This window comes from Lynx canadensis, chromosome B4, assembly GCF_007474595.2.
Source record: "Lynx canadensis isolate LIC74 chromosome B4, mLynCan4.pri.v2, whole genome shotgun sequence".
NCBI lineage: Eukaryota > Metazoa > Chordata > Mammalia > Carnivora > Felidae > Lynx > Lynx canadensis.
Genome location: NC_044309.1, coordinates 129,173,831 through 129,184,029, shown reverse-complemented (window position 1 = coordinate 129,184,029; position 10,199 = coordinate 129,173,831).

Here is a 10,199-nt window from a genome sequence, read left to right as displayed (position 1 = left end):
GCTCAGCAGAGGCAGAATCGGGCACTCACCGTCACCAGGAGGAGCCTGCTGTGGCCAGGCCCTGGGGTAGGCACTTTCACAACCCGCTGTGCCCCGGAGTCCCGCCGCTGCTGTGGTCCTTCTGCAGACGAGAGCCCTGGGGCCGAGACGGAGCCCCCCGCCCAGAGTCACAGCCCCGAGCTGCTGGCTCCAGGTCCTGCGGTGGATAGGAACTGGGAAGCCTGGATCCGAACCCCCACCTCCCTCCCCGTCTCCCAGCATCTCAGCCCTTCTGAGCCTCAGTTTCCCCCTCCGCACCCAAAGCGCTGTCGGGGGTAGATACGGGTAGTCCTGCCTCCTCCATGGTGGTTAAGTTGGAGCACAGGCACGATCGCCCCTGAGCAGGGACTCTGGGATTCCTGCAATCATCTCCTGCCCCCTGGGCTTAATTACAACTCTGTCTCTCGTGGGATTCGTTAATCGAGCTTCCCTGTGGCGGGCGGCGTCAGACGGACGTGGTAGCTAATGCTGTCTGTGTGCGCCAAACTTTCCCAGCCGCTCTTCCAGAGACGGGCCCTGTCCCCTGGCCGCAGCGGTAGGACATGACCCAGTCATTCACTCCCCATCTCTCTGGCAACTGTGAGCGGGTCAGCACAAGGACTGACCCAGCAGAGCCCATCGGAACGCTCCCCGGGGACTGACGTCTGGACCTCTCGGTAGGGGCGGGGTGAGGAGTGGAGACCTCCTGTGACTTTGTCCCGCATATTCTGGAGAAGGTGTGAGCATCAGTCAGGCTTCAGTGACAGACAACAGAATCTATCCCCAATCTAAAAAAAAAAAAAAAAATTTTTTTGTTTTTGTTTTTTTTAATCATATTAGGCAGCTGAGTGTCCAAGAACGACTGCCGAACTGGGCCGCCGAGGGGGCTGCGGCTCCTGCCTCCCTCGGGAAGCTGGGGCATCAGGTCACCTCTCAGCTGCCGGCCCCAGAACCACCCCTGCTCTGCTACGATCCACACAGCAGAATGCGTGCTCTGTGCCCAGCCTCTCTGCCCATGAAATCCGGTTCCAAATTCTCACCCTCAGGAGCACTCTCTGCGGGGGGATTTATGTTGCCACTGATCCGTGACCAGCGGCAGGTGACTCTGGGAAACAGAGCTGTTGGGCTCTCCACCTTCTGCAGCCCAGCAGACACGTGCCACAGGCAGCCTGACCCTTGCTGTCACCACTGTCGTCCCAGACGATGCTGTCACAATGTCCCATGCCACCCTGAGTCTGTTCTGCTGTCATTCAGGGATGTGGAGACCTGTCCCAAACACATCTCCAAGCAGTTATGAAGGTCAAGGTGAGAGAAGAGTGAGAAAAACCTGCACATGGGCCTGTGCACCTGGGAGAGCGGCTTTAACCAAGAGGAGAATGAGCCCAGAGAGGGTGATATGCCTTCCCCAAGGTCAGGCGTTCAGGCGATACGGTGTGGAAGACTAGGACTTGGGACTAGGAATTCCTCCTGAGGGCTGAGGGGAGTGGGGGGAGGGAAGGGGGACAGGGGAGCCAGGGGGTCGGGGGATGGCTCCAGGAGGAGGTGGTGGTGGGTTGTATTAAGTCATCCATGGCTGTAGAGCAAATGTCCCCAAAACTTAGTGGCTTAAAACAACAAACATTCGTTATCTCCGTTTCTATGCATTCTCTGGCTCAGCTCTCTCGTGAGCTTGCCAGCAGGCAGGCGGCCGGGGCTGTGGTCTAATCTGGAGCCTCATCTGGGGCCAGGGGTTCCCTCCCAAGCTCACGCTCATGGTTGTTGGTCGGCTGCAGGTCCTGGCTGGCTCTCGGCCAGAGGCCAGCAGCTCACAACACTGGTTTTCAAGGAAGCGAAAGGGCGGGCGCACCCAGAACACAAGCCACCAAATCTCACAAGGGACATCCCATCACTCCTGCTGTATTCTACTTCCTAGATTCAAGTCACTACATCAGCCCGCACTCAGGGGGAGAGGATGACACAAGAGAGCCTCTCCCAGGAGGTGGGGTCTGAGACTCCCTCTGCCTCTGAGAAGAAGGGTGGGCTGGGCCAGCAGGGGTGGCTGTCCCCCTGCCCCTTTGCACCCGATGTGCCCAGCCCCGGGTCTTGCAGATGGAGAGGCTGAAATGAAGCTGCCTTTGGCCACCACCCTTTTCCCTGCAGGGCCAGCCCCCTGGAAGAGGGGGAGGACGGAGGAGTAAGGATTCCACACTTCAGCAATGGCAGCAACATGGGCACCCCTTAGGTCAGACATTCCCAATAAAACAGGAGGTCCCAAGGCCCCGAAAGCCAGCATAATGTCATGCAGGAGCCCTGAGCTAAGAGCAGAGAGGACTGGGTTCTGGCCCTGGGCAAGCTCCTAACTAGCTGTGTATCTGTGAGCAAGTCGCATGCCCTCTCTGAGCCTCAGTCTCTCCAGCTATAATGCAGAATGGTGGTCTGATATCCCCAAGGTCCTCTTGGACTCCAAGGGTCAACGTTCTCGGTTGGATGGAGGCAACCTAGGGGCTTGGCCCGGGCCTCCACCACCTGCCCGAGGCACCTGCCCCCAGCAGCCCCTCTCCCTCCCTGCCCCCCACCTCTCTCCCAAGCACCCGATTCCCTGATTTCCCTCCTGACCTGCCATCTCTGTGTCCCTGCAGCCCAGCTGGCCCTCAGCCCCCAGCAGCCCCCCACCTTCCTCCAACCCCTCCCTACACAGAGCCAAGGAGGCCCGTCTGGGCTAAGCAGATGGCTTGAGCCAGGGACTAGACAGTGGCAGAAGCTGTCCACCTGTCGCCAGGTGTTGGTGCTGGAGGCTGGCCCCCATTTCCCTCCTCAAGGAAGGGGGAGAAAGATGCCTCCAGACTCAGAGCAGCTGCTCTCGGGGCCCCTCCTCCCCCTCCACCCCCCAGCTCTGCTGCTGAAGAGCAGGTTCCTCATGGGGGCTGTGAACAGGACTGTCAAAGCTGCATCTGGCTCCCAGGCTGGGGGCTTACGTAACTGATGGCTGTCACCCCCACCCCAGCTGCCCCGCCCTGGGCTCCACCTCCAGGCCCAAGGCCACCGGGTGCCCCCACACCAGGCCTGCATGGAGTCCCTCCTCTTGGAAGGTGTCACAGCACCGGTCTCCTTACACAAGGTCCTTCCAAAGCCGCCCTGACATTCTTCTCCGGGCCTTGCCGCCCCAAGGCAGGAAGAAACCAGCTTTGTTCTCCGTACTCCTGGTGTCTAGGAAACGTAGCAGATGCCCAGAAAATTTAGTTGAATGAACTAAAAAAAATCAGTAATGATAATAGTGACGTTTACATTGCACCACGTGCTGAGGATTCGTCCAAGAAGTCTCCCTATGCTAACGCATTTAAGCCTCATCCTAACCCTGCACTGAGGTCCTCTTAACATCTCCGTGACATGAACCAGTGAATGAGTGAACGTCCTGTTCTTTCTGGGGAAGGCACTGACCCAGGAGAGATGACATCACCAGGCATAAAGCCTGAGAGGGTGTGAGGGGAGGGATAACCGGTTCCTATCACACGCATCTCTTGATGGCCACACCTCCCCAGGGATGTACGAAGGGCAGAAAGTCTGCCACGATCCCCGTTTTCCTGATCTGTAGCAGTCAGGACAGGGAAGATTAACCTGTGTAACAAACAACTTCCAATCTCAGTGGCTTAAAACAACACAGCTTTCTTTGTCACTCAGGTGACACATCCATAAGAAGGGTGGGGACAGGGCTTTGCTCCCTGTTGTCCCTACAGAGGAACCCACCTGGAATTTCCCCAGTCACTGCTCAGGACGAAAGGAATCGGAAGAATTGGGCTCCACCCAGAACTGACACGTGTCACTTTGGCTCCTAGGTCATTGGCCAGAACGTATCACGTGGCTAACTCAAGGGACAAGGGGGGGTGTAATCTACGGCATGCCCAGAAGAAGGGGGAACTGTGAATTGGGGTGGAAGATGTTGGGTTAACGGAGTCACTTATGGAGTGTCTGCACTGCGCTGAACACTGAGAAATACAAAACTCGGCAGAGCCCTGTCCTCCCAGAGTGCACCTGCTCACAGGGAAACAGATAAACAGAAGAAAAGTACAATCTAGCGAGACTAGAGCTCTGATAGAGGAGAGGGGTGCGCGGAGGGGCCCCTGACCTGGCCCCCAGAGAACAGGAAAAGCTTCTGGAAAAGATCTCCCAGCTGAGGAAGGTGGGCCCTCAAACCCAGACCTCGTCGTGGCCCTTGCCCTCCCAGGTGGAGACAGGGGAGGTCTTAAGGCCTGCCCTTGGAGGGCCCATCAGCCCCCATGCTGCCAGGCATCCCCATGGGGGACTCCATCTCAACACCCGACACCCAGCCCGTGAGTGGGCGCTCCCACTCTCCCCTCCGAGGGGCAAACCGAACGCAGGTTCCCACCACAGGTACAGGTCCAGGCTTTCCTGGGTGAGGACCCCCAGGGGTGGGGCTGCCGAGAGGAATCAGGCTCAGCCTCCCTGAACTGGAGGGGACACCCTCTTAAGTGCCAGCAAACCCCTGTGAAGAGGTAGGTGGGCTTGCAGCTGGGGGGCCTCGGGAGCCAAGACAGATCCTCAAAGCCAGCCAGACTGTGATAGTGACGCCAGCAGGAGCAGCTGGGTCACCCAGAAATCCCATCTAATTCTAATATTTGATGAGCCTGTACGTGGGGAAAACCCGAGAAACCAATTGTGGTTTCCTCCAGGGAGGGGAAGGAGAACTAATCCTTTTGCTTTTCAATCTAAGTGCACATAGTAATAATAAATATATTAAAGTATATAAAAGTAAAAACAGATATATATGGGACTTGAATAAAAATTTCTGAATCTAGCCTTTGGAGCCTCTAAGTTTGTAAGATTCTCCTAATACTTAAGATTCTGGGATTCTCAGAGGCTGTTGGGCAAAGATGTGGGCATCAGATGTCCCCGGGTTTGGATCCAGGCTTTCCCCATTGCTGTGTGACCTAACCCCTTGGTGCCTCAGTTTCCCCATCTGTGATCAGAGAGACCTTGCTTCTCCAGGAACAGTGTAAGATTAAATGGGATAAAGCAGGTCAGGCATCCCCCAGGGTCTGGCACCTTCAAGCCTCTGTCTAAACCAAGCGGGGTGGTGAATACCCAGAGCCTCTTGGACTCTCCAGGCTGAGTCGGAGCCAGGGAGTTTCCAGATTCCCAGGGTCAGGCTGGGAGGTCGCTGGGAAGCCAGTGGGGAGAGCCCTCTGACAGCCCTCGGTGAGGAAGGGACGCGGTGGACGGCTGCTGCCGTGGCTGGCGCTCGGGCGCCCCCTCGTGGGCACTGTCCTCCTCAAACCCCGGGAAAACAGGTGCTCACTTCTATTTTAAAAATCTCTGGGGGTACCTGGGTGGCTCAGTTCCTTAAGGCTCTGACTCTTGATTTCAGCTTGGTTCATGATCTCATGATTCAGGAGCTTGAGCCCCACGTCAGGGTCCAGCTGTCAGTACGGAGCCTGCTTGGGATTCTCTCTCTCCTTCTCTCTCTGGCCTTCCCTTGCTTGTACTCACTCTCTCTCAAAATAAATATATAAAAACTTTAAAAAAAGGGGGGGGGGAGGTTGTTGGGACAGATCCTGATCCAATATGGTTGGTGTCTTTTTTAAAAAATTTTTAAGTTTATTTCTTTGAGAGAGAGCAAGCACAAGCTGGGGAGGGGCAGAGAGAGGGAGAGACAGAATCCCAAGCAGCCTCCATGCCATCAGGGCAGAGCCTGACATGGGGCTTGAACTCACAAACTGTGAAATCATGACCTGAGTGGAGAGCAAAAGTCAGATGCTTAACTGAGTGCACCCCCCAGGTGCCCCTGTTTTTTTTTATAATTCTTTTTTTTCTTTTTTTTTTAGTTTTTTAAAATGTTTTATTTATTTTTGAGACAGAGAGACCGAGCATGAGCAGGGGAGGGGCAGAGAGAGAGGGAGACACAGAATCTGAAACAGACTCCAGGCTCTGGGCTGTCAGCACAGAGCCCGACGCAGGGCTCGAACTCACGAACTGTGAGATCATGACCTGAGCCTAAGTCGGATGCTCAATCGACTGAGCCACCCAGGCACCCCTATAATTCTTTTTTCTAATGTTTTATTTTTCAGAGAGAGAGGCAGAGACAGACAGACAGACAGAGGATCTGAAGTGGGCTCTGATGACAGCAGAGAGCCCGACACGGGGCTCAAACTCATGAACTGCGAGATCATGACCTAAGCCAAAGTTGGATGCTTAACTGACTGAGCCACCCAGGCGGCCTGATTGGTGTCCTTTTAAGAAGAGACTGGGACACACGCAGAGGAATGGCCATGTGAAGACACGGTGGGGAGAAGGCACCCATACACCAGCCAAGGAGTGAGGCCTCAGAGTAAATCAGCCCTGCCAACCCCTGGATCTGGGGCCTCCAGCTTCCAGAGCTGTTCAAGCCCCCGAGTTAGAGGAACTGTTACAGCAGCCCAAACAGATGAGTAGCCACCCCACCCCCTAAATCCAAAGGGCATATTAAAGGCTCATCCACACTGGCCTTTTGCTGAATTCTGGAGGCTACTAGTCACCAGTCTACTACTCCCAGCCGATTCCAACTTCCCACTAAAAGAGCTCTAAAGAGGGGCGCCTGGGTGGCTCAGTCTGTTAAGTGTCAGACTGTGGCTCAGTTCCCGATCTCGTGGTTTGTGGGTTCAAGCCCTGCATCGGGCTCTGCGCTGACAGCTGAGAGCCCGGAGCCCGCTTCAGATTCTGGGTCTCCCTCTCTCTCTTTCTCTGCCTCTCCCCCGCTCACCCTCTGTCTCTCTCAAAAATAAACATTAAAAATAAAATAGCTCTAAAGACTCACAAAACAGGGGTGGGGGGAATCATAAATTGCTTCTTGCAAAGAATTTGGTTTCCAAATAACATGGTGAACGTTGTTCACCAACATTGTGCCAGGGTGTTCTAAATGCTCAGTCAAGGTAGCCGATCCACTGGTCCTAGGGCCTGCCACACGCCCAACCCTACTTTCTTGTTCCATAAACAGTAACATGCACCCAGAGTTCTGAGCCCGCTTTGAAATGCTGAGGTCTGTAACTTCAATATTAGCACTCACTTGAAACTCTTACTGCGAACCCAGCACAGTCCTGAGTGCTTTATAAACATTAACCCACGTTACCCTCACATCCCTCCTTATGATAGAGTTACCCCCAGGTTTATAGGTGAGGAAATGAAGGCTCAGAGAGGTGTCTTGAGTGGCCCAGGGTGGCCAGCTGGAAAGTCACGGAGCTGGGATTTGAACCCAGGCCATTTGGCTCTGAGACGACGCTCTCAACCACTGTGCTTTGCTGCCTCATATTTTAAGTGGAAAATGCTTATTTTTGAACTGCACATTACCAAAAGTTGTATCAGAAATCATCATGATGTACTCTTTCGCCTTACCATATCGTATGGGGAAAAAAATGCCTACTTTTGGGGGCACCTGGGTGGCTCAGTCAGTTAAGCGTCCGACTCTTGATTTTGGCTCAGGTCATGATCTCATTCTTCATGGAATTGGGCTTCACATCCGGCTCTGTACTGACAGCACGGAGCCTGCTTGGGATTCTCTCTCCCTCTCTCTCTGCCCCTCCCCTGCTTGTGCTCTCCCTCTCTCTCAAAATAAATAAACTTTAAAAAAAGTCTACTTTTGCTCATCCAGTCTTGAAGCTTCCGTTTACATCAGCTATCAAATAAATACAAAGCTTTTATATTCATGTTCAAATATATGTGAAAAATAGTTGTTACTATATCCCCAAATGGAAAAGCTTCTTTTACGAACTGATATGTGGAAGACTTGTCTTCTGCATTTTTTTAAATCCAGTATTTTTGGTGGTCTTGTTTCTTACAGACAAGAGAACGGGTTTTAGGCCGGTACCTGTGAGCACTTCTCTGAAATAACCCATTTCAAGTGTGGGCCACCTGTGTTTCCAATGTATAAAAACCCAAACTGGTATCATCCTCCTACACCTTCCTTTATAATATTGGGTTTATAAGTACATGGGTTCTGTAAGATTTGTGATCTGGTGGGCACAGATGAGCAGGCCCAGTGAGGACAGCATCGAGTTACCTTGGGTCTCCACAGTGGCTTAAGCCTCCTATTGTTAGGAACCAGGGGCCAACTGTGGGTAGAAACCTAACAATACGTGACTGAGGGCAATGAAAACAGTCTAAGTCTCCAGGGGGCCCGAGTGGCTCAGTCAGGATAGCGTGTGACTTTTTTTTTTCAATGTTTAATTTTATTTTGAGAGAGCGAGAGACAGAGTGCAAACAGAGGAGGGGCAGAGAGAAAAGGAGACACAGAATCAGAAGCAGGCTCCAGGTTCTGAGCGGTCAGCACAGGGCCTGATACTGGGCTCAAACTTGTGAACCGTGAGACCATGACCTGAGCCAAAGTCGGACACTCAACCGAATGAGCCACCCAGGCGCCCCGAGAGCATGTGACTCTTGATCTCAGGGTTGAGTCCAAACCCTACATTGGGTGTAGAGATTACTTTAAAAATGAAATCTTAAGTTGTCTGGGTGGCTCAGATGGTTAAGTGTCAGACTCTTGATTTCGGATCAGGTCACGATCTCGTGGTTCATGGGACCAAGCCCCACATCAGGCTCTGTGCTGACGGCGTGGAGCCTGCTTGGGATTCTGTCTCCCTCTCTCTGTCCCTCCCCTGCTCTCTTTCTCTCAAAAGTAAATAAACTCTTAAAAATAAAACAAGATCTAGGAAACAAAAAACTAAGTTTCCAAACCAACAGGCAGAAGAACTAAATGACAAGCATGCTCCTCTGGTCGCTCCTCATGGACGCGGGGGACAGGGTGGCTCCCTTAGTAGGAATAGGACAAGAGGCACAGAAGCCGGGGGTGGAGTCGGGGGGAGGGGCGCCCAAAGAGGCCTGGAGTCATCAGGGCAGGAAAAGGTGATCTGAGAAGTTCCAGCCCTCCCAGGAGCAGCTCTGTGCCTGAAGGGACTGACTGCATGGACATCTGTCACCTCAGCTAACCCTCACAGCCCTCCTGGGGGGGAAGGACTCTTGGCACCCCCTTTCTATGGATGAGAAAAGAGGAACCAAAACCGAAGATGCAGCCGCCTGCACCATGTGGTGTCCACAGAACAGCCCACGGAGGGCCAGGGGAGGGAGAGGGCCAGGCTGGGGCAAGTGGGAGCGGAGCCCCCACCCGGGTTAGGATCCCTCTCCCCGGAGTTCACGGAGACCCGGCCCGGCCCTGACTCCCAGCCTGGGTGCTCCTTTCCGGGCAGCCTGCACAGCCTCCCACCCCAGCCAGCCACAGGAGATCCCGGCTGCCTCCCTCCTCACCCTTCAGTCTTTGTGGAGGCTCGGGGGCTCCCCGGACGCCCCCAGGATTTTCATGGCGCCCCACCCACCTGAGCCCTGCTCCGCCCTCCCCAGTCACAGCCAAGCCAGTACCCGCTTCGGTCCCTCCATACTGTGCCTGCCGTGCCACATCGCCGGGGACGGGGACTATGCCAGGGCACTCTTCCCCCTGGACCAGCACCTCCTCCAGGCCAGAACCGTGTCTGCCCGGCACTCCGCTCAGCCCGAGCACGGGGCCTGCCTGGGGAGGGGCTGCTGGAGAGTGACATGGGGGGTTCAGAGCACAGCCAGGTTTGAATCCTGACCCTGCCCTCACTCGCTGTGACACGGGACTCTGAGCCTGTTTCCCCATCTATAAAAGAGGTGACCACGGTGCCCACATCCACAACTGCCAGGGGCTTAAGTGCATCCCAGCTGACGATGTGGGATGACAGAGCCTCCACCCTGCAGTCCCCGCTGATGGGGCACCATCCATCACGGCCGAGACCCCGAGTGAATGCGCTCCCTGGAGAGAGATCCCTCTCCCCCTCCCAGAAACGCGAGCCCTGGCGGCAGGGTTAAAGCTCACCCTGCCTCCCGCACCCCCAAACACAAGAACAGAAGGCTCGGGTCTGCAGCGGATGCTGCCAACACTCGCGTCTCCCCCTGCACAAGATGAAAGGAGCAGAGGATCTGGAAGCGCTCGCGATGCTCTCAGAAGATGGGCGTCCGAACCAGGCGACAAAGAGCTCTTCAGAAGTTCTCCAAATTACCCAAGGAGAAATGGGCTTTGAGCAGGAGTGAATCAGAGGAAAACTGATTGAGCGTCTCTCATCCCTCCATTTCCTGGAACCGGGCAGTTGGAAAGAGCTGTACGCGGCTGGAAATTGCCACAGGTAAGTACATGAGTGACTCAA